Source organism: Macrobrachium rosenbergii, chromosome 28 (assembly GCF_040412425.1).
Source record: "Macrobrachium rosenbergii isolate ZJJX-2024 chromosome 28, ASM4041242v1, whole genome shotgun sequence".
NCBI classification, from domain to species: domain Eukaryota; kingdom Metazoa; phylum Arthropoda; class Malacostraca; order Decapoda; family Palaemonidae; genus Macrobrachium; species Macrobrachium rosenbergii.
Window position 1 is genome coordinate 28019166 of NC_089768.1, and position 25835 is coordinate 28045000.

General features: G+C 34.8%; 1 long non-coding RNA gene across 1 annotated transcript in view; it reads left to right on the top strand.

Moving 5' to 3' along the window:
- LOC136854166 (uncharacterized) overlaps positions 1-25835 on the top strand; it is a 752981-nt gene that overhangs the window by 159857 nt on the left and 567289 nt on the right. The window contains exon 2 of the long non-coding RNA XR_010857656.1: positions 16572-16615. This is a non-coding gene — a long non-coding RNA (uncharacterized lncRNA). The remainder of the gene's footprint in view (positions 1-16571; positions 16616-25835) is intronic.

Genomic DNA, 25835 nt, shown 5'->3' on the forward strand with positions numbered 1-25835 from the left:
GTGCCCACATCTAGCCCAGATGGAAATCTGTTAGCATTTATCAGCTTATTAAGCGGTAATACCCGCTTCTTGATGGATCGAAGGTTATAGGGAACAAAGAAAACAGAGGCTTTAGGTTTTTATTTTTGTGATATGACCCCGTTAACGAAAAAGAACATTTCTAAATATCGAAATATCGATCTAATCAACCAGTTTAGGGGAGCAGCCCGTCTTGTTGAAATTTCGTTAAATCTTATTGTTTTCGATGGCTTCAAGTCAGATAAATGGAGTAGTGCTTGAAGAATAGTGATGCTTATAACGCACTTAATACTGATATTAAATCTGAGTTTGGTTTGTTCACAGACAAGTAGAAAAAGAGATCTCTTTATCTGTAGAGATTCCATATTAACTGTATATATGACGATTCCAAACTACATTTTTTCATTGCTGCCGGGAAAAGTAGGTATTGTACGGAAGACCTCTTTTATCTACAGTAATGATGGCATTAAAGCCACGTGCTTCAGAATCTGTATTCAACCGTTATTGAAATACAGTTTTCCCTGTCTGGGTGTCAGCTGCATTCTGAGAACTCTATCTTCTAGATCAGGCTGCTCAGGTGGTTGGTATACCTTTAGCCAACAGCTGTAGTTATGGTTTAGGCTAATTAAGTGGATTTCCACAGATAACTACCATTGTTACACGTCGTTTCAGTGCCCCAAGTAAGTAGTTAAGTTAAGTATATCTCAGTTTAACCAGACCACTGAGCTGATTGCAGCTCTCCTAGGGCTGACCCGAAGGATTAGATTTATTTTACGTGGGTAAAAACCAATTGGTTACTTAGCAACGGGTCCTACAGCGTATTGTGGAATCCGAACCACATTATAGCAAGAAATGAATTTCTATCACCAGAAATAAATTCCTCTTATTCTTCATTGGTCGGTCGGAGATTCGAACTCGCGGCCAGCAGAGTGCTAGCTGAGAACCTAAGTGCATGCTGTACAGTTTGCATGAAGAATTAGAGGAATTTATTTCTGGTGATAGAAATTAATTTCTCGTCATAATGTGGTTCGGATCCCACAATAAGCTGTAGGTCCCGTTGCTAGGTAACCAGTTGGTTCTTAGCCACGTAAGATAAATCTGATCCTTCGGGCCAGCCCTAGGAGAGCTGTCAATCAGCTCAGTGGTCTGGTTAAACTAAGATATACTTTTTTTTATACAGTTTGCAGAGCATCATCCTCCTCATTTTGCTAAGGTGCCAAGTTGTCAGATTACCCAAAACCTTAAATGACTTCATTTCCTTTACTGTATTCATGCGGAACTGTCCTCCTAGTAATATTTTTCATGCCGGCGCTCGCAAGTGTAAAAGTGACCGTGATATTACGCTGAAGAGTCATATATCATTTCCTGAGTGTTACTTCTCGGCTATCCATTTATTTATCTGTTTCATAATCAGTTGCTTATTTTTTGTTTCCGACATTTGTCTTTTTGCCATTTTACGGGCACGAAGTTATGGGAAAGCAAGTTCAAATGTATGAAATTTTTCTTTCATATGAATGTTTGCTTTGATTACAAATCAAATCAGTTAGATGAAATGGACGAGTAATTTCTGACCTGTAGAGAAAAGCCATAAATAATTATTGCTTACTTTACGGTGAGACCTTAGGTCCTATGGATGTTATCAGCTTCAGAGATTCCAGATTTTGGAAAGCACCAGCGTGAAGCCAGGCATTCTGAAACAGAATAGGATTTGAGACTCGGAAGGTCCTAAGGATATTGCATAAAGGTAGAGTCCACTCTGATGAGCAGGCAAATGGAATTTTTGAAAAATACCTTTTCTGTTGCACCACGCATCATCGTTGACAATTTTCAAGGTTGGAACAGAAATAAGAATTTGTTTTTTGTAAAATTTATTTTGGTCTGTGGAAACCCTGTTTTTGATTGCATAGTTCCAAGGAAATTTACCAAAATGCGTTGTAAGCAAATTAGAACACCAAGTGGTAATTCCGTAAGAGAAACTATGAATGGCAGCGACTTGACATCACCTGATAATTCTAGGGTGGAACCAGTTTACTGACTGGCTGACATCTTGACGTTCACAGTATCAAAGGCTACCATACTCCCGAAAAAGATTCATAGACCAACTTTTCTGGTCAGTGGCATAGAAACAGTTGATATTTACTCATCAGAGTTGCCGTGGTATATGATGAGTTCCGAGTGAATAGACTAGGAAAAATAAAGCTGACAGAAAACATCTGTGAATACAGGTGTACAACAAATGATGATGGTAGCTGTAAAAACCTTAAAAGGTTAAGAGGTCGTGATTGCATGTATGCTTGCTTGTATGCATAAACATAAGACTCTAGCAACTACTTGAAATCAATAGGGTCTACCTCCTCACTAGTTACGTCAATAGAAATGTGGCAAAAATCTCTGCTGTGACGTAAAACCTAGCTGTCTGTATTAGTCATCAATGAGGGGAGTTATGAAGAGGAAGTATCCGTTAGGCATAGTGAAGTTTTACAAACATTTCAGGATGGTTCAGGTTAAATTACGGAAGGGCAGCATGTCTGATTGTGGACGACTAAATGCCCATGAACAATAAATAATAAGTATAACGTTTACCTTGATATGCTTCTGAAATTGCTGAGTATGTAAATGTACAAACTATTTTTGTGGACGTGTGCATGGAATTACACAAAATGTACGTAAAATTGTTTTCCTGGATTTAAGCGTTAAACTTTAGAAAAGGTAAATAACATCATGGTTCTTTTGAATCGAGTCTGAAGATCTGGGAGACAGAAACAAAATTATTTGAACGCTGACACTCTAAAAATGTACAGAAGCGATTTTTATTTTTTTGCAGATTCAGAGCTGAAATTCATGGGATTGCAAAGAAGAAACAATTACCATTCTGAAACCCCTACAGGGGTAAAAAAGACCTGGATCTGACCTTTTCAACTAGGAAAGTTATGCGAGACCTTTTTTTTATAGCTGCCTATTTTTTAATGAAAAGACGAATCACCTTATCTAAAAGTCCTTATTGTTTGGTGAATTTGAACCTTTATTGTTGAAACTTTAGATAGGCTCATTTCTCTGGGATCGGAGCTGAAATTCTGATTACTGGAAACATTTTGTCATAGATTTCGATCTGAAATTTTCGAAAACGCGAATAAACTTTACTTTACACATTTCGGTCCGAAATATTAGAAAACTCGTGTAATGGGGTCAGCCCAGAAATTTTTTAATATATAATTACTCTCTTATTTCAAAACGGCTAGAAATTCTAGCACGTTTGAAAAACTCCGTTGTTGTTTTGTGTTAACACATAAAGCACATTTTGATCCTTAGGGCCTGATAAGTAAAGCTGTTGTTATTGTGAAATGACCCTGAAATATGAGAGCTTATAACTTTATTCACTGTGGTCTCGTGCTTGATCTGTAGAGAGTGGAAGACGACCATTATTCATTTAATCTTGCTATGGATTGTTGGTACAGATAAGAGGATAGGACAGTGATACTGTTTACGGTGACTGTAGCTGTTACCATTTCCTCTAGATGCGGAATGAAGTCACGGCTAGACTTGAGAGGTATCTGGAACGGGTGTGTGTGTGTGTGTGGTGTATTCAGTTGGGTGTGAAAGTATACTCTCGTAATATTAACATTTTACTTATTAACTAGGCTTGAACTCATCTCTGTTCGCCGTTTTTTACATTCATTTATCATTTTTTTTTTTTGACAGTTCATTTTTATTTGGCGATGACACTCGAATTAATTCTCATTTATTATTATTTTTTTTAATTTAGGGTTATGCACATTTTTAATAATGAAAAGGGAAAAACACTGGTTTTGTTATTTTTTCTTTCGTATTGAATTTTAGTGTACAGCATTACCGTTCAAGGGTATGTTTATGCGTTGAGGGAGCCTTTAAGAGGAAAGAGGAGAGTTAGAAATGGAATTAAGAGGGGGGAAAAGGACGAGCATGAATGCATACGAAGAAGAAAGGAGTAAATAAGGTCAAGACATACATTTAACCCCTGAACCTTTGGTTTAGTGATTACTAATTCATGGTCACGAAAAGCAAAAGATAAAAAGTGAATCTAACTAATATCGAGAGAGAGAGAGAGAGAGAGAGAGAGAGAGAGAGAGAGAGAGAGAGAGAGAGAGAGAGAGAGAGCCTTTTCTCCTCTTTTGTTTGAAAAAATATTTTGATTTTCCCTGAATCTGTAATTGCATTTCTAATTATAGTCCTCAGGGAACTTGACGTTCGGGCTTCGATGAAATTTCTCTGAAAATTAAGTTGAATTTCACGGATCTGTTTTATATATATATATATATATATATATATATATATATATATATATATATATATATATATATATATATATATATATATATATATATATATAAACGCATATGCGTACATACATACATACATGTACATCACGTATGCGTATGATGTATGGACGTTTACTTGTTAAAATATGTTTATAAATGCATTTAAGTGTAAACTGTATTGCTGTAGCATTCAGTGAACACATCATATATATATATATATATATATATATATATATATATATATATATATATATATATATATATATATTACATATACACATATATATATATATATATATATATATATATATATATATATATATATATATATATATATATATATATATAGTGTTTATTTATATGTTTGTGTATACAGGGAAGTTAATGTTAAATACAGAGGAGGTTTAACGAGTAAATGGATCTTAGAGTACAAGCCACTAGTGGAGAGCTGCAGCCTAGAAAATGCACTCTTGCGTCGATGGAGCGAATATTTTGAAGATTTGTTGGACGTGGGTATAGAAGAGCATCAAAGTGTGAATAATTCACGCATGAAAAAGATTAGTATATTTTGAGAATCCTTGTAGCAATGATTATGGAAGTGGAGCATGCTTTGCTAGATTTCGACAGGAAAGTGACTGGTTTGGTGTGTAGGTGGATCTGAGGCATGGCCGTGTTGTCCCCATGGGTGTTTCATATCCTTGTGGATGGAGCGGCGTGAAAAGCCAGGCATTGGGTAATACACATAAACGAATGTGGTCTGTCTGATGTTTACGAATGTTACAGTACTGATTGCGGATATAGAGGAGAACTCGCAGAAATTGGTGAAAGATTCTCAATTTGTTATCAAGGGGAGAAACGTGCGAGTAAATTTGACCAGAATTAAAGTCAGGAGTATAGATGGAAACCAGGCAGATAGAGCAATAAGTGTTGATGGAGGAAGAACTAAAGATTTTTCCCTCCAGTAAATGGTGTTGATAATGGTAAGATAAAAGGAAAGTCAGAGAAGAGGCGAAGCAAAGTAGGTAGCCGAGTGTGTGCTGCAGTTTTTGAAGAGAATCAGACTGTCTGTGGAAACCAAAGTGGGATGCTTTATTAAATGAAATATGGATGTTGAATGTGAATAAATAAAAAAGTTCAGGTTACTGAGACGAATTGCTTGCATAGTTTATCAGCAGAATTTCAGAGTCGAGAAAGTGGATAAACGTAGATGTCGTAAAAAGATTGACGTAAGGTGAAGGAGGCGTCTAAGTACTTTGAGATGATTGGTGATAAATGTAAAATTGGTAAGAGGGGAGGAAAAGAAGGCACCTGACGTCCAGGAAGTGTGAGAATCTATGCAAGGTAAAGGGCACAGTTTGGGTGCTGAGCCTCCTTCGTAGATGTGTGAAGTTGCTAAATGTTGCGAACATTCACGATTCAGCAGTTAAGAAAGAATGTGATTGTGACCTTTGTCTTGTTTCATCTCTGGGTTGGTGAAAATTGCTTCATATTGAAATTTATAATGTATATATAATATATATATATATATATATATATATATATATATATATATTACAAATATATATACATACATATATATACATATACATCTATATATAAATATATATGTATATACATATATACATAGATGTATATGTATATGTGTATATACATATATTTATATATAGATATATATGTATATACCCTATGTACTGTATGTACTGTATATATACATACATACATACATACATACAGATATATATATGTGTGTGTGTGTATAAATTTCAATATGAAGCAATTTTCACCAACCACAGCGATGAATGTAGATGAAATGTATGTATGATTATATTTATATATATATATATATATATATATATATATATTATATATATATATATATATATATATATATATATATATATATATAATATATATATATAATGTAAGTATACTGAATTTGAGGTCGTCAGGTCGTCCTATGAACACTAGTCAAACTCACAATTCAGATGAAATCTCCAGGGTTAACTTTGCAAGGGGAAGCATCAGCTAGGTTGAATTTTTTATGTCTGTTCATGCATTCTCTGCGTACCTAAGGGTTTGGGATTTTTAGTTTAGTTGTGACAGAGTTGTTTTGATTTCAGTTATCATTAACAACCCTGGCGTGCTGTGGACGATTAAAAATTGCCCAAACGATAGTTTCGGCTAATGTGAGCAATAAAAATTTTATGTTAGTATTAATAAGATACGCAGTAACATTATTGGTATTTTTAGCTTTGTCAGGGACAGTCCAAATTCTAAAGAGACAAACTGCCTTAATCGGGCGAAAGTCCTCATTAACCTGTAGTACTTTTGCATAATTAAATGGTTTGGTGCAATAAAAGTCAATAATTTATTTGTTTTTCCAAAATGGGTATCTACCTTTACGATGGTTGTATTGCCCCTATTCAAATGTCTTATAAGGTTTTTATAAAGTAGTATACCTTTTGTTATTTTTATCTTGACTTTATTTTTGCGTTTTTTTGAAATCTCTTTACAAATTTTGTAAACTTTTCAGTATTTGCTCTCATCATCATAACATTTAAAAGCATTATATACTGTTTACTGTTCGAATGTTGAGCCAGTTCATCTTTTGTCGTCATAGTTAAGCATCTTATGGTTTAATCGAGGCATGCTAATTATCAGGAAATAAGAAACAAGCGCATTAAAATACGAGTCTTTATGCCCTGTATTTGAGTACGTAACTTGAGTCGTATGGAATCGCCTTTTATCGATAATTTTCTAGTCCAAGGAACTTAAGAAGTCATTAAAATGCACTTAGTTGATAATCAGGATTTCAGCTATCAGCAATTGCAGCTGTAGGTGATTCATACTAACATAAAGTTCTTGAACACCCCGGGACGCTCTCATACGACCGAAATCGTCAGTTGGTTAGCCTTTTACCAAGTAGTTGATAAAGTATAGCATAACGTATTCCTATAGTTAGCATTATTCCTAACAAAAAAATTTTGTCATTTTGTTGCTCGTTATTTTTTACGCTAATTTTTCCTTCTGCGTAAATGATAATGTTTTTTCATATGACGCTTTAACAGTAGGGGGATAAGTGTACTCTCATTTATTTTTGCATTTGACGCTTTAACAATAGGGTGTAAGTGCTCTCTCTCTCTCTCTCTCTCTCTCTCTCTCTCTCTCTCTCTCTCTCCGTGTCTGCTGTTTAACAGTAGTCCTGAGTTCATTGAGGGCGCAGGTGTGATTCGAGGTCGTTCCTAGATACCTGTGGCCTGGAGAAGCAAGGTATACATTATTATTTCGTGCTGTGTACACCCTGCTCATTCCCCTATCATTGAACGAAGGACTTTAGTAGATATGTGCGTGCTCTCGTGTGAAATAATGTTATTTTTTATTCTTTTATTATCCTTACAAGTAAGATTATATGTACAAAACAATTAATTTTATTTTAATTACGTACAGCAAAAATACGAAATAATGTGAGAAAAGAATTAAATATAATTTATTTTGTTGTACCATCAATAGATACCACATTTTCCATTTAATGACTTCACATTTCATTTTGTATTAGTAGATAATGTCTACAGATACGACGATTATTTTTAGAGACATCGCATGAATTAAAAAAAAAAAACCTTTTTACTGTTTGTGGTTCTGAGATAATCTGTTTCAAGGCTTTCATATGATCACATATAAATTTACGTGCTGTTAGCAGATATGTTATAATTTTTCAAGGCTTTGTGTGATCATTTTATTCATTGAAAAATGATTGTGAATGCAACTACTTTGTAATATATTGAATAAATATTTAGCAGCTCAGTAAAGGAATAAGATTTTTCTTAACCAGAATGTCGTAATTGCATTTGCTGTCTCAGTTCGTTGACGACCTACGTCAGCGACACTTTTAGATGTGACGCCAGATAACTAAAAATGAATCTCATGTCAGTTCAGCGTTAAAGACAAAATCTTACACATCTGTATCGAGAACAAATGCATTTTCATGCGTAAAACGTCAATTATCCGAACACGAATTTCTTGGTTTAGAAAATCATGATGTTCGCTATCAACTGATTAACTTATTTTCGAAACAGGTCTGCTGATTATTGGAAATCGTACATTTTGGTGTTTTATCAATTACGACTTTAAAAAAAATAACTTTGGTGCCAGTTTTAAAATTCATTTTGATTGGTTTCCTTTAAAGCCCGCTCTTACTAAGCCTCCTTTTGTAGGCGGGAGAATGTGCTGGATTAGTGCGGGATCCATAAGCAATTATGTTACGCAGTTTAACAGAATTAACAGGTCATCTGATCATTAATTTCATCAGTGAAATTCGTGGTCCAAATTATTTTAGTCGAAAATGAATTTTTTTTTTTCCCCTCTTGCATAAATATTGCCGGTAGGGTCGAGATTAGATTTCACCGTGCGTCAGTTCTCACGATTATTTGCGGAGAGCAAAGCCAGCGCTGACGTCCTGTTACTCTCTGTGGGGGACAATAAAGAACGCGGCCTTTATAAATGATCGTAAAGGAGTTGGAGAGGTGGCAGGCCAAAATGAAAAATGTGTAAACTACTGAAAATAGAATGCACCCGCGGCACGAATAGAACACGGCCCGGTTGTTCCGCTGTGGTAGCGCTGTTTATGGCCGATATTGAGAAGGCAGCAGCAGCTGTGTAGGTGTTATTGTGTAGTTGCTGTAGCGTTGGTCGCTGTGGTCGCTTAGCGCTTTGCTTAGGATGGCGGGATAGCGGTTTAGTATTGAGCTGCTGGAAAAGAATTTCGATCTTAGTCTTCGACGCAAATGGTGGTGGAAATTAATGAAATTTACGATGCGCGTTGTAAAACGAAGAGATAGTATAATACCGTCTGGTAATTATTAACAGATGATAAGTTATGTCAGATTGTAAAAATCCGACTTTTTTTATTTTTAAGGAGGATGGCTTCATATTGTCAATACATATATGCATATACATATACTGTATACACACACACATATATATATATATATATATATATATATATATATATATATATATATATATATATATATATATATATATATATATATATATATATATATATATATATATATATATATATATATATATATACGGGCGAAGAGACGGAAAACGAACGTTGTAAATGTCATCGACGAACGTAAATTCGGAGTTCAGTGAGAGCATAAGGATGGAAGGAGTGACGGAACAGTGAAATATTTAACCTTCTGGCCCTACCTGGGCGGACAGCGGGAGCCAACTTCTTTTTATTCTGTCACATGTTACCCCTTGAAACACGTGTGTTGGAGACAACCACCTAGGAAGGGAGAGAGAGAGAGAGAGAGAGAGAGAGAGAGAGAGAGAGAGAGGATCGGTGAAGGTTATCGCAGCTCAGCTAGACGGAAAAGGAGTGTAAGGGGGCCACAAGAAGGAAGGCATTGAGAAGATTGGGAATGAGAAAACGAAACGAAGGAAAGGAAGAAGATGAAGGATTTTTTTTTTTTAAGACGATTGGTAGCGAACGAAAAATGAGCCCTGGCTAAGGGAAATGGCTGACAAAGATTGGAACGAAGTAAAACCGCGAGACAATGGGAATGGCTGGTTCCAAAAATATTGAGAGGAGAGAGAGAGAGAGAGAGAGAGAGAGAGAGAGAGAGAGAGAGAGAGAGAGAGATCCTAAAAATGGAATTGAAGAATTGGATTAGCAACGAAAAAAAATTCAACAGAAAATTGGATAGGATAGTTTAATTTACATTATATATATATGTGTGTAATATAAGAATATATATATATATATATATATATATATATATATATATATATATATATATATATATATATATATATATATATATGTATATATAGAGAGAGAGAGAGTAAAACAATGTATTAATGAGTGTATTTAGTTGTGGAATGACAAAAAGGAAAATTAGTGTGTTTGGGAGACTCTCCATCTATTCCTATCTGGATTTGGAGAATGTGAAACGATGGCTGTGCTAAGAGATTTAAATGCTGTGGACGGTGAATGAAAAAGAAATTACTTTTACAGTACTTATGAAATAAATAAAAATAGAGAGTGTCTCGCAAAATTGTATGTGATAAAAATAAAATGGGGAGGAAAGGAAATTGTCAAATTATATGTTAGGACTGTGTAGACGGAAGACTAAGTGGATGGCAATTATGTGGAGGAGTGACTGGGTGTATGCTTGATCATTATTTCGTAGAGTCAAAAGTTATACAGAAAACAGTATAAGTTGAAGGAAAGGGTGGAAGTGTAGCTGTAAATGTAATTAAGACAAGTGAGTTGGAAAAGCGGGTAGTGAGTGTGTACAAGGAGAAACTGGGTGTGACAATTGAGCTAGGCTTCAAGACACAGAGGTACGAGGAGTGAGAAGTATGAAAAATGTTAGGCTGTGGTCACGGAGTCAGCAGGGAGTGTCATAGGAGGGTGAGAAGAAGGAATCAGAATACAAAATGGCTGTATAGGAAAGTGGTAGGTTTAGTGAAAGAAAAAAGATTATTTGAAGAAATGATTACGTATAAGTACACAGCGTTATGAACAGTTCAGAAGAGAGGACGGGGAAAGAAAAAAGAATGCACGTAATGAAAATTGAGTGGTGAATGCAAGTAAGAGTTTTAGGAAGAATGAAACATTGTTCTGCAGAGAAAAAGGAGTCCTGGGATGTGGAGTCAGTATTTTGAAGGTAAGTTGAAGGTGGATGTAGGTGGGCAGAGGTGAATGACACAGGAGGGGAAGGTTAGAATGAGTTTTAAAATACTTGAAGAGAAGAATTGAATGTTAGAGGATACAACAGTGGCAATTAAGAAAATGAAGAACGTAAAGACATCTGAGTTAATGATATATTAAATGGAGTCAGATGCTGCAGCATGACTGCAAGTGTAGGGTGGCTGAAAAAAGTGATACAATTATTCCTTTGCTTATTTTACGATAAGCATTTTCCTCGTTTTTGAGGTGGATGGCGCTAGAAGGCAGATACTTCTGGACATTAGCACAAAAATCCATTGATATCGAAGGTATAACTTCCACCAAAAGGGCATTATATAGCAGTGTAATTCTCTTGCCGCGTATGTTGTTCCCTAGTTGAAATTAATTCGATATTCAATGTTATTTGTGGCTTAATGTTATGGTTGTGAAAAATGTCATGTAACGTGACACTGTACACTGTACAAACACACACACACACACATACACACATATATACACACACACATATATATATATATATATATATATATATATATATATATATATATATATATATATATACATATACATATACATATATGTGTGTGTGTGTGTGTGTGTGTGTATTTGCAAACTCAACCCTTAGAAAAAGCTAGAGGAAATCCGTTTTACAAAATGTGCTCAGTACGTGGAAACGAGCGCGGTGGTAGCGGCAAGCTTTTAAGATCATGCTGTGTGATTAAGAGGAAATGAGATATGAATACAGTATAGACAGAGAGAACGTGACGACGTTCTGGCTTTTTGTTAAGTACATGCCATGACTTCCCCCACCTGGAACTGCGCATTCGGTTTTGCGAGCGTAATCGTTCTTTCGGTGTTAAAAAGTTATTTCGTAGATTACAGGGTTTCTAGTTTTTTCTCGTTTTTGTTAGATCATCTTGTATTTATTTCGATAACAGTGAACGGGATATTTGATGATAGTGTGTTATTTAAAGCGATAGGAAAATACAGAGCTTGATATTCACTCTTAATGCATTTATACTGAATTGGAACGGATTGAGGAATATCTGTCGTTCAGTAATTTCTCTTCTCTAAAAGCATTGTCAAGTGTTGTTCCCATACTTGATATATTTTACAGGACTAGTATGAAACTCCTTGAAAATAGATTGGAGAAGTTTGGGTACTGACGTTTTTTTATAACAATACATTATATATATATATACATAAGTTAAGGATATCTTAGTTTAACCAGACCACTGAGCTGATTAACAGCTCTCCTAGGGCTGTCCCGAAGGATTAGACTTATTTTACGTGGCTAAGAACCAGTTGGTTACCTAGCAACGGGACCTACAGCTTATTGTGGAATCCGAACCATGTTATACCGAGAAATGAATTTCTATCACCAGAAATAAATTCCTCTAATTCTTCATTGGCCGGTCGGAAACTCGAACTCGGGCCTAGCAGAGTGCTAGCCGAGAACTCTACCGACTTCCCCAACGAGGAACTGTATATATACATAGTTTATGTGTGTCTATATCCAGTATATTTCTACGCTGGGTTCTCTCTTTCTAAACTGTTAATTGACAGTCTTCCTGTCAAGTTCTTCGAGATCCTTGATTATTTTCTATGTTAACATGCGATATTCAGATGTACAGAGAAGGGGCTGAGATCCCTATTTATCAACTCCATTGAATATCTTTATTCATAGATGCAGTTGTTTTACCCCTCCTGACCGTACTTAAGATCATTTGAAGCTTCGCCGAATGCGTTTTTATTCGCGCTTCTAGGCTTTGAAATGCTCTCAGGGTATCTTGTGTTTCCATTTTTATATCATGCTTCTTTCCAAATGCTTGCACATTCTTCTCTCATCGTTATCCTTTTTTCAATTCTTTTTACGCTATTATTATTATTATTATTATTATTATTATTATTATTATTATTATTATTATTATTATTATTATTATTATGGCTTTGATATGTCCTTTTGCGTACCCTGTGGAGATATTATTATTATTATTATTACTATTATTATTATTACGGAGATAGCTTCGACATAACCTTTCGAGTATCCAGAGCACAGTAGTTCGTGTTAGTGTCAACTGGGCACTCGAGGGCACCAGAAGAGTTGGAAGACCCAGCAACACCCTTCCCAAATTAGATGAGAGCCCTGAGACGGCAGGCTGAACATAAGTGGAGATTTTGGCAGTAAAAGCACGGGAAAGGCAAAAGTGGCGGAATTTTTCAGAAGCTCTTTGCGTCTCACGGCGTTGGCGACGACGACGACGATGATGATGGTGGTAATGATGATGATGATGATGATGATGATGATGATGATTATCATCATCATAAATAAGCAAATATTTTTAAAGAACAAGACAATGAGGTCTTTGCGCCTCACGGCGTTGGAGCCAATTATTATTATTATTACTATTATTATTATTATTATTATTATTATTATTATTATTATTATTATTATTATTATTATTATTATTTTGTTAAATATGATGGCAGCCTTGGTTGCATTAGTCTTGTAGATTATTCGTTCAACTCTTCTAATTATCCTTTTTTCTTCTTCAGTAACAGAATTGAGTAAAATGCCAAAGTTCATTGTAGGGGTTGTATTTATAACATTTATCAAAACATGTTTGAAACTTGGCCTATACCCAAAGCATATTATTATTATTATTATTATTATTATTATTATTATTATTATTATTATTATTATTATTAAGTAACTATTGTTGGGGAACAAGCTCAGGAGGCTACCACAGAATAGAATGCGTATGGAAGAACACAAAAAAAAAAAAAACGTGAACAGAAAAAGACAAACAGATTAAGGGAAATTAAGAGACAAATAAAACTTCGCGTTCAAAAGCCGCGGTCACACTCCAGTTTTTGAGTAGATCGTTTTGAATTGTGTCTCGTCGGACCCTACATATTTCACCAAATATTACTAAAATACAGACAGGATATTTTCAAAATCAACTTTGACATTTTATTCTTAGTTTTATAAATTGGAGGTATTGTAACGGGACGCGAAATATTTGATTCCAAATTTTTCCTCTTGAATCATTCATATGCTGTCTGGTAATGATTATATGTTTTGATAATGAAATTTCGTAATGTCTTCATATAAATTAACCTAATCCACCGGCTTGCTTTTGATATACTGTATGTTATAATTTATATATATATATATATATATATATATATATATATATATATATATATATATATATATATATATATATATATATATATATATATATGTGTGTGTGTGTACACACTCATGCCTCTATTCAAGCATGCCCTTATTATTGCTTTCGTGAAACAGTCGTATTCTAATTGTCTTGAATATACGACCGAAAAATGAATGCATATAAAAAAAAAGAAGGCGGATCATAAAACAGAACGGCCGAAACCTTGAATTTAGTATAACGCGCCTACAGTGTTCCGGGCAGTAAGTTCTCTCAATAATTTTGAAGACAGTTTTGATTTTCATCCGGGAAATCTCTCGAAGTGAAAGTTGTTCGCTCGTCGACGTTATTTGATTTAGTTTCCGTCCGGAAACATATTTCCTCTCTCGCGGGTCTTCAGATATTATGCTGTTCGGAATGCAGTACTTCCAGTTTTTGTTTTGACATTAGACGCAAGATCATTATTATTTGTCGCTGATAAGAATTGCCACTTTCCTGAGGAAATGAATGGTGTCTTACTTAGAACATCATTCCATGGTAACGTTAGTTAATGCCTTATATAGAACCTATCATTCCATGGTACCGTTAGTTAATGTCTTATGTAGAGTCCGTCATTCCATGGTACCGTTAGTTAATGTCTTATGTAGAGTCCGTCATTCCATGGTACCGTTAGTTAATGTCTTATGTAGAACCTATCATTACATGGTACCGTTAGTTAATGTCTTACATAGAACCTATCATTCCATGGTACCGTTAAATAATGTCTTATATAGAACATATCATTCCATAATACCGTTAGTTAATGTCTTATGTAGTGTCCCTCATTCCATGGTACCGTTAGTTAGTGTCTTATGTAGAGTCCCTCACTCCATGGTACCGCTAGTTAATGTCGTATGTAGAGTCTCTCATTCCATGGTACCGTTAGTTAATGTCTTATTTAGAACATATCATTCCGTGGTACCGTTAGTTAATGTCTTATGTAGAGTCCATCATTCCATGGTACCATTAGTTAATGTCTTATTTAGAACATATCATTCCGTGGTACCGTTAGTTAATGTCTTATTTAGAACATATCATTCCGTGGTACCGTTAGTTAATGTCTTATGTAGAGTCCATCATTCCATGGCACCATTAGTTAATGTCTTATGCAGAGTCTATCATCCCATGGTACCGTTAGCTAATGTCTTATATAGAACCTTTCATTTCATGCTACGACTTAAAATGTGCAACGTAACTGAAACCCTTATTCAGAATTAATATATTGAGCACGGACATTAAATGCGAACACACAATACATATGGGTTGAAACATGTAATACGAAAACTCTTAGTAAAATTTTAAAAAAGGATAATTTATCCTCCAGGATTTACAAAGAAGAATCTGTTGCTCATGGCACTGAAGAAATATGCTGAGGGAGAATTTATCCGTAGATGGATAAAATTGTAGGTATTTAAATGAAGATGAATGAAGTAGATTTTAAAGTAGCACCTCTCTTGTTGAGGTAGGTAGACATAACTCTCTAGAATGACACTTCAACAAGAGGGAGAGGTCGTAGGTATAGGCCTAGAAAAGCTTTTGAACCAGAAAAAGTAAAAGTATGAAGTGTGAGTGGGCACTTATTCTTGGGAATCCTGTAAGGAAGCCAATCTCTTTTAATGAAAAATAAAAAGTGTCACCTTTTAAAATAGAGAAGTAATTTGGGAAATTAAGTGTGAATCTTCTTTAATAAACAAAAAGGAACTCAAGTGCGCAACTGTTGATCCCAGTCTGCAAGCCTTTCTAAGATATAGAAGTTTTAACTGCTGTTTGGTTGTCAATAGATGCCAGTATATTGAAAATAAGATTGGGAATGCGGGTGACCAAGTTCTCTCTCTCTCTCTCTCTCTCTCTCTCTCTCTCTCTCTCTCTCTCTCTCTCTCTCTCTCTCTCTATATATATATATATATATATATATATATATATATATATATATATATATATATATATATATATATATATGCAACGGAATCATGCAGTAGCATTCATGAAAAATTATAGTGACTAGACCCAACTTTATTCTGAATTTCAGTACCGTTTTTTTCTATTTTTCCAATTACTGCATGTTTTGTGATTGATAAAAATGATATTTATGCATGCTTTGGCTCGAATCACAATGAATATGAATGGAAAATACATTGAAAAAATGTGATGTCCGGTGGCATACATACCACTATATATATATATACATACACACACACACACACACATATATATATATATATAATGTGTGTATGTGCGTGTGTTTTTGTGTGTGTGTACGTGTGGATATGTGTGCGATTATGCATGTTGGTGTTGATGAATACGACAATTAATGGAAGGACTTTCCTTGTTTTTCAGATCCCGCCATTATTTGAAGTACAGGACCATCATCTGTTGTGAAGGTAAATTCTCACATATAATGTATATATATATATATATATATATATATATATATATATATATATATATATATATATATATATATATATATATATATATATATATATATATATATATATATATATATATGTATATAGTAGACTTCCTATATTACACGTTTTTGGATGACTCTGCTTTGATTCATAATAGAGAAATCACTTAATTATACAAAACATTTCACGCTACCAAAGAAAATTCTCCATTCCCCATTCTACGTAGTGGCATATAATGAGTGATCATATTTCCCTAATCTGATTACAGACTATTGGATTTTTTTTCTACACTTATTAGTCACCAGGAATCGTTAGTATTGTACCCCAGTTGCAGTGCTCACCACCCTGTCATTAGGCTGAAGCTGTGTTTCAGTTTTATGTTATATATATATATATATATATATATATATATATATATATATATATATATATATATATATATATATATATATATATAATATATATATACATACATACACATATAAAATTATATAAATACATATATAAATTTATATATATATATATATATATATATATATATATATTTATATTTATATATATGATATATATATGTATAAATTATATATATATATATATATATATATATATATATATATATATATATATATATATATATATATAAATTTCTAAATATTGGTCAGTTCATGGTCTTGCATGCTGAGTTGAGACTTGGGATGAATACACTACATAACAGTGTTTTTTTTTCTGTACAAGGTCGTAAAAAAATTGGTTGGAATGTTATGAATATTCTCATTTACATTTTTCAGGAAACTCGAAATTTTTTTTTCTATGCTTGAAATATTAACTCATTTTCCTTTTTATAACATTCATATGGCTTAAATATTCGTCACAAATGATGAGAAAAGAAACGCTCATATGACTTAGATTTACTTAAATATTCGTCACAAATGATGAGGAAAGAAACGCAGTTTGAGAGCTGGTATGTATTTTTTTTTTTTTTTTGTCATCCATATCTTGAACCCATGATTAGCGTATAAATAGGGCATTGAGACCGAGACAGCATTTTGTAGAGCTCACGGAAACATGTGATCGCATGTACATTGCTCTGTACACGGAACAATTATTGCCATCCCGAGGATAAGAACACAGTATGTGGACGAAGGCAAGGGAAAGGGGGCGGAGCCAGAATATTCCTCTGACCACTTGAACCCTCCCCCATCAAATATTCATTCTTTCCACATGTCCGGCCTTCCCTAGGGCCCCCAGCGGCTCGATCCCAACTATTAATACAGCGATATGAAAGGCTTTGGAAAAGGATTTCCAATGGGTTAACGATAGCACATTCTCTTCTCTCTCTCTCTCTCTCTCTCTCTCTCTCTCTCTCTCTCTCTCTCTCTCTCTCTCTCTCTCTCTCTCTCTGTGGAATGAGCATGTGAAGCTATCCTCTCTACACTTTAGAATTCTCCAACATTTTCATATTGTTTTTACAAATTAAATAAATAAATTTGCATTTTTTCCCTTCGGTATTGTCATTTTTTTCCTCTATTTTTTTTTTATATCGTGACTCAGAGCCGGCATTTTAGATACAGTAACTCATCCAGAATTTTTCTTTCGGTGGACTTCCTATGAATTATTAGGTTGTCCTTCTTTGCAGCCATGATACTTGCACACTTCAGTGTGACGGCGCCGGAGGAATATTGCTTTCGTTCCGATTGGAATAAGGTGCGTTCGTAACGCCATTCTGTCCTTGCCAGCCGGGAAATTTTTATCTACCTTCGTCGTTGATTATTGTTGCATATCTTTTCAACTGCCATTCCTGTTGAGTTTTATTAGGTGTGTTTAATTACCTCACTCTTGATTACTGTTGTGTCTTTTTAACTGCCGTCACTGTTGATTATTGTTAGGTCTTTTTAACTGCCTTCACTGTTGATAATTGTTGTCGTTTTAACAGCCTTCACCATTGATTATTGTTAAGTCCTTTTAACTGCCCTCACTGTTGGTTATTGTTAGATCTTTTTTAACTACCCTTACTGTTGATTATATATTGTATCTTTTCAACTGCTGTCACTGTTGATTTTTATAAGGTCTTTTTAGCTACCTCACTGTTGATTATTGTCAAGTCTTTTTAACTACCCTCACTGTTGATAATTGTTGTCTTTTAAACTACCCTCACTGTTGATTATTATTAGGTCTTTTTAACTGCCCTCACTGTTGATTATTATTAGGTGTTTTTAACTGTCCTCACTGTTGATAATTGTTGTCTTTTAAACTACCCTCACTGTTCATTATTATTAGGTCTTTTTAACTTCCCTCACTGTTGATTATTATTAGGTGTTTTTAACTGTCCTCACTGTTAATAATTGTTGTCTTTTAAACTATATACCCTCACTGTTGGTTATTATTAGGTGTTTTTAACTGCCCTCACTGTTGATTATTATTAGGTGTTTTTAACTGCCCTCGCTGTTTATAATTGTTGTCTTTTAAACTACCCTCACTGTTGATAATTGTTGTCTTTTGAACTGCCCTCACTGTTGATTATTGTTGTCTTTTGAACTGTTCTCACTTAATTATTGCTGTCTTTTCAACTGCCGTCACTGTTGATCATTATTAGGTCTTATTAACTACCCTCACTGTTGATTATTGTTAGGTCTTATATGAAATGCAGTATTCCCCTTCAGGCAGACGATGTCAACTCGCCTGTGTATTAAAATATTAACATAAAATTAATGTGAAATTAAACTAGATGACTCTATAAGCGTCAACGATAAAGTTTTGCTGCCGTCGCTTGAGGCGCGGCGTCTTAAATGGAAGGTTGAGTGAATAAAACATTAAAAATAGTGGAAGGCTGGTACGAAAGTGTATTTCATTTTTGCGAAACATTTTCTGGAAATGTTATGCAGTGTTGACTATAATGTGCTCGAAGAACAAAAGAGGAGATTGTAGATAGCGGTATTCGATAATAATTAAGGGAAATGCCCTTTCCCCGGAAAGGTTCGGCTGCGATTTTCAAGCAAGCCTTCTTTATTCAATATTTTCTATTACTTTTTTAATCATTTGTAATCTGTTACTCCTTTTTTTTCATATATAAGGCAAACAGACTGCCTTATTGTGTAGCATTACGAAACTATCCTTGTTTTCAAAGTCAGGATGAAGATTTCAGTTTAGTGGACCTCTTGCATAGAAAAAAGAATAAATTATGGCACGGAATGGTGGCAATATACACCTTCATGTATTTTGAAAGCAGAGTCATCTAACAAACCGATATTGGCTTCTCCCAGCGGTGCCACAGAGATGCTTTTGTGGACAATCCTCCCTGTAAACTCGCTGGAGTCTTTTCCTTCGGAATAGCTCAAACCACAACGTTGAAGAAATGCTTCGCCTCGAGTAAGACGGAATGCTCAAGTACAGTCATAAGTGATGACGCTCAGTGTAACGTTATTTATTTCTAAATTCGAATATCCCCTGACTGAGAATGAAGTTATTTCGATGAATTTTGCTCGTAGGGTGTCTGGTGATGCGTAAGCTCCTAAAGCAGCTCTGTTCTTGAGACCTAGCAGATATGATGCATTCTGCACTCGGGTTTATTGCAAGCCAGTGATAGTTTTTAGCTGGATGTTGAGGAAAGGGAAGACTGATACGTCGTATGAAAGGTTAAACGCTGCGACAGTTAGTGCTGCCTTGTTACTTACCGCTGTAACAATTACCAATTGTTATTTGTCCGTATATTCTTCAGTGGATGAAGTTCCTTTTAGCCTCAAGGCCACTGATTTAGTTCTACCTCGCGTGACTTTTTATGTATCCTGATCTTGTGACTTACCCTTTGCTTCAGCTGATGAAAAAATTAGAGGTTTATTTATGTTATTTCTTAGAATGGATTTAAATCCAAGGTTGCGAATGCTCACTTTGCCGTAATCCAAAGATTGGCTGTGTGTCTACCGGTTTTCAATCTTCTAATATTTTTGTCATTTTTTCACAAAATGTTTTTCTTTTGAAAAGAACGTCTGCTGCGTATCTATAAACCTTGTTTCTTTTAGCCTCTCCTCGTACTTCGTGTGGACGCAAGAGCAACCGGTAACAGAGGCAGCTTCGTAACAAGAAACGTTAAATAGTTAAGGGCCATTCCTTCGCGATAGCCGCGATGTTATATTTTGCTCCCGTGTGTTTGCATGTGGAAGATCGTCGTGCGAAGAGAATCTTGCTTTCAACTTCGTACTATCTCTAGATAGTATGTTGTAGGAGCGGCAGACTTTCGGAATTTGGTCTTTGTAAATACTGTCACGTGTTCTTGGCTCTGTTCCTCCGTTGAAGATGTATCTGTGTAGTCCCCGTTATCATTCCAGTGTTGGTGGGAATGTATTGTCGTCTGTTATATAAAATTCGTTCCAGTGTTGGTGGGAATGTATTGTCGTCTGTTATATAAAATTCATTCCAGTGTTGGTGGGAATGTATTGTCGTCCGTTATATAAGATTAATTCAAGTGTTGGTGGGAATGTATTGTCGCCTGTTATATAAAATTTATTCCAGTGTTGGTGGGAATGTATTGTCTGTTATATAAAATTCATTCCAGTGTTGGTGGGAATGTATTGTCGTCTGTTATATAAAATTCATTCCAGTGTTGGTGGGAATGTATTGTCGTCTGTTATATAAAATTCATTCCAGTGTTGGTGGAAATGTATTGTCGTCAGTTATATAAAATTCATTCCAGTGTTGGTGGAAATGTATTGTCGTCAGTTATATAAAATTCATTCCAGTGTTGGTGGGAATGTATTGTCGTCTGTTATATAAAATTCATTCCAGTGTTGATGGGAAATGTATTGTCGTCAGTTATATAAAATTCATTCCAGTGTTGATGGGAATGTATTGTCGTCTGTTATAAAAATTCATTCCAGTGTTGGTGGAAATGTATTGTCGTCAGTTATATAAAATTCATTCCAGTGTTGGTGGGAATGTATTGTCGTCTGTTATATAAAATTCATTCCAGTGTTGGTGGGAATGTATTGTCGTCTGTTATATAAAATTCATTCCAGTGTTGGTGGGAATGTATTGTCGTTTGTTATATAAAATTCATTCCAGTGTTGGTGGGAATGTATTGTCGTCTGTTATATAAAATTCATTCCAGTGTTGGTTTGTCGTCTGTTATATAAAATTCATTCAGTGTTGGTGGGAATGTATTGTCGTCTGTTATATAAAATTCATTTCAGTGTTGGTGGGAATGTATTGTCATCTGTTATTATTTTTAGCACTTGCGAAATCATGAAGACACTATTTTTCCATAAGGTGATATTTAGCATGTCTTGCTCAGCCACTGAGAAAGGTGAGGCTTTTCTCTAATCATTCTACTGGAAAATGACGGAGAACTTGTAGTACGAGAATCGCTCTAACCTTTGCTTTCTTGGTACCTGTCTTGAAGAAATACTGACTTTCTCTTGGGCATCATTACATTTGAAGTGAAACGACCTGAAGAGGTAGGTCCATAATTGCCGGAGGAAACGGCATCACCCTACTTCCCACGGTCAAATTTTTAGTCTGTTTAATTTCCTCTTTGTTTTATCAGGGTTATCTTTACCAGATTATCTGGATTATGTTCCGAATATTTTTTCCCTTATACTGCACATCCACGTGAAGTTGTTGCACCGTCGTCAGTATAACAAATCTGTAAAACAACATTTAGATAAAACCTCGTCAATATGACAATTACGCGAAGCAGCATTTAAATAAAACCTCGCCAATGTGACAAATGCGTGAAATACTTTAGCATTTTGATAAATCCCGTCAGTGTGACAAATACATGAAGCAACATTTAGATAAAACCCCGTCAATATGGCAGATACGTGGAACCGCATTTAGATAAAACCCTGTCAATATGACAAACACGTGGAACCGCATTTAGAGAAAAACTCGTCAGTATGACAAACACGCGGAACATCATTTACATGAAACCTCGTCAGTATGAAAAATACGTGAAACAGCATTCACATAAAACCTCGTCAGTATGGAAAGTATGTGAAACAACATTTAGATAAAACTTCGTCAATATGACAGACACTTGAAAGAGCATTTAGACTGAAAATTGTCCGTATGACAAATACATGAAATAGCATTTAGATCCTTCGTAAATTTTGAATGGTCACAGGATATTTCCTTCCTTCCTTCCTTCAGGGGCTAGGCGCTATTAAATATGGGCCTCTTGGGGACTTGGCAAAGTTCAGATCTTGGTATTTTGATTTACAAGAAAAATTACTTGGGGAAAAAATTACATTTAAGTAAAGGAGAAGGAAAGCTATTATTAAAAAAAAGATGGTATAATTTCTGTTTTGTTCCAGCTATTATTGATTAATAAAAAATAATTATTAAATGGCGTAATTTTATTTTTTTCTATTTTAAAAGAACTATCGAAGATTTCCCACCAAACTGAATTTCAAAACAATGGCTTCCTAACACCATGAGGCCACATACTCTTACATTTCTTTATATTTTATAGTTTCATCCCATTTAAAAAGAAATAAAAAAAAATAAATTTCGAGTTTTGTATGGTCAGTGTTCAACATACAACTGAAAGGACACTCGTGCATACTGTAGAAACCAACAATATTGCGAGAAAAAAGTTAGTATATTACTTTTTTTTTTTAGTGCGGAAAAGAGTGAAAATAGCTAGGATGGAAAACCATACAGAATGTGCCCTGGTACTTTTTTATTTATTTTCATATTCTTTCAACCCATCTAGAGTGGGTCCCGTTTTTCCTGACGACTTTTTCGAGTCTGCGAAGTAGCGTTGTTTTCTTCGTTGTATTATTACGAATCGCCTGGAAATATTTTAATGTCAGGTCGTCGTTTATCTGGTAGGGATGGTATTCTTTTTTGTTTCTTATTTCCTTGGGGAGGTGGTTTTGGGGGAGAAGCCAGGAAGAATAGCTAAAACCTGGTTGGTCTGGATGGGATTGGGTTGCTTAGATATTTGCCGAGGAAGGTTACAGTATAGTAGGAGGCATTATCTCTCTGAGGGCTTTATAATACTTTGGAGTGAAGAGATATTTTTAGATAATGTTCATCCGTGGATGTTAAGACATTCGAAAGAAATGAACAATATTCCTGTGTCAAGAGCTAAAGTGTAACAAATACCTAAAGTGAAATAGATCAGAATATGCCTGAAACAGTCAATTTGGTATGGACCCTTTCCACTTTGTAAATATCTTGAATTGAAATTGATCAGAATATGTTTGAAACGGTCAATTTGTGATGGGCCCTTTCAACTCCGACTGGCTCGGCGTTTGTTTCAATTATAGTCCCTTCAAAATGATAATGGCTTTGGGTGGTAGGCCTATGCATTCTGCTTTTGTACAAGTTCGTTTTCTTGAGTTTTTGATTCCTATTAGAAGGGATTGCATTGTAATTCATGTGTCTGTTAATTACTGCTGTTTGATGCCAGATGCCTAATAAATCATAAATAGAGAAAATGGTAGCGTGGGAGGAGTGTATTTGCTATCCTCTTACTCAATGCTGGTGCTAAAATGTTTATAACAAAAATGTTTTTCTGTGTTCTGGTCTTGTTCATTAAGACTGAAATTGAAATGGTAGATCTTGTTTATTACACACACACACATATATATATATATACATATATATATATATATATATATATATATATATATATATATATATATATATATATATATTCATATATATTCTAGCTGTTATCTGCAATTCTCTGATAAAAGTAAACTGATGAGGATTTCAGATGAAAATGTAAAACCTGTAATGATTTTGAGGGGTTAATGTAGTGATTTAAATAATTAAGACTGTATTCAGTTAGGAGCACAAATTCATGTTTCAATGACAGTGCAAAACCTTCCAGCAAAGACCATTGTTTCAGTTGGTGTAAGAAGCTATGGCAAAATGCTTTCCGTAAACCGCCAGTCTTCATAGTCTCTTGAAACTATTTTTAAACGTAATTGTTACTGTTTACGAAACCAACTTATCAGTTTGTGAGGGGCTTAAGAACTCTTGGATACCCTTATCAATAGAAAGAAAGTTTGTTATGGTTATGGACTTATTAAGGACATTAGCGAGTTTCCCATCTAGTACCTAATTTGGAAAAATATAAACAAAGATGCTAGATAGTTAATTTTTGACCATTTTTATATTTCTTTGAAGATAATAATGAAAAACTGAGGTCATTTTTCTTTTTTATTTTTTTTCAAGAGCGACTGGAATAATTCTCACGGATCAAATAATTTACCAGTCAGATGATAACTAAATCCTGAGACTGATCTGGTGCCAGAATAGTCATTAATCGTGTTATCACAAACGCCAGTCTGGATGAAAAGAGCACGTCAAGAATCTCTTAAAAAGAGGATGAAATAATCACTTGGAAAGAATGAACTCAGGCTGGTTTTTCTTGAAATCAAGTTTAATCAATTGCTGACTAAAGAACTCATTTTTTGAGAACTAATCCTTGGAATAGATTCCAATTGGCTAATCTGAAAAAAAAATGGCGGAAAAGGTGAGCACAGTAACTAATCATGTATAAGTTTCTAGATAGTTTTAGTTTTAGTTTCACCACGTCAGACTGGCCAAACACTGTCAAACACTGTAAATACATCTACTTTTGGTAGGCTATGAGATCCTGTAAAAACCATTAGACCGTATTCTGAAGACCAGAGGTTTGTTGATCATTTCAAGGACCTATAGGTCAGCCTCCCATGCAATATTGAATGTTGACGGCATTCGTATTTTGTTGATCATTTCAAGGACCTATAGGTCAGCCTCCCATGCAATATTGAATGTTGACGGCATTCGTATTTTGTTGATCATTTCAAGGACCTATAGGTCAGCCTCCCATGCAAAATTGAATGTTGATGGCAGTCGTATTTTGTTGATCATTTCAAGGACCTATAGGTCAGCCTCCCATGTAAAAACGAATGTTGATGGCACTCGTATTTTGTTGATCATTTCAAGGACCTATAGGTCAGCTTCCCATGCAAAATTGAATGTTGATGGCAGTCGTATTTTGTTGATCATTTCAAGGGCCTATAGGTCAGCCTCCCACGTAAAAACGAATGTTGATGGCACTCGTATTTTGTTGATAATTTCAAGGACCTATAGGTCAGCCTCCCATGCAAAAATGAATGTTGATGGCACTCGTATTTTGTTGATCGTTTCAAGGACCTATAGGTCAGCCTCCCATGCAAAAATGAATGTTGATGGCACT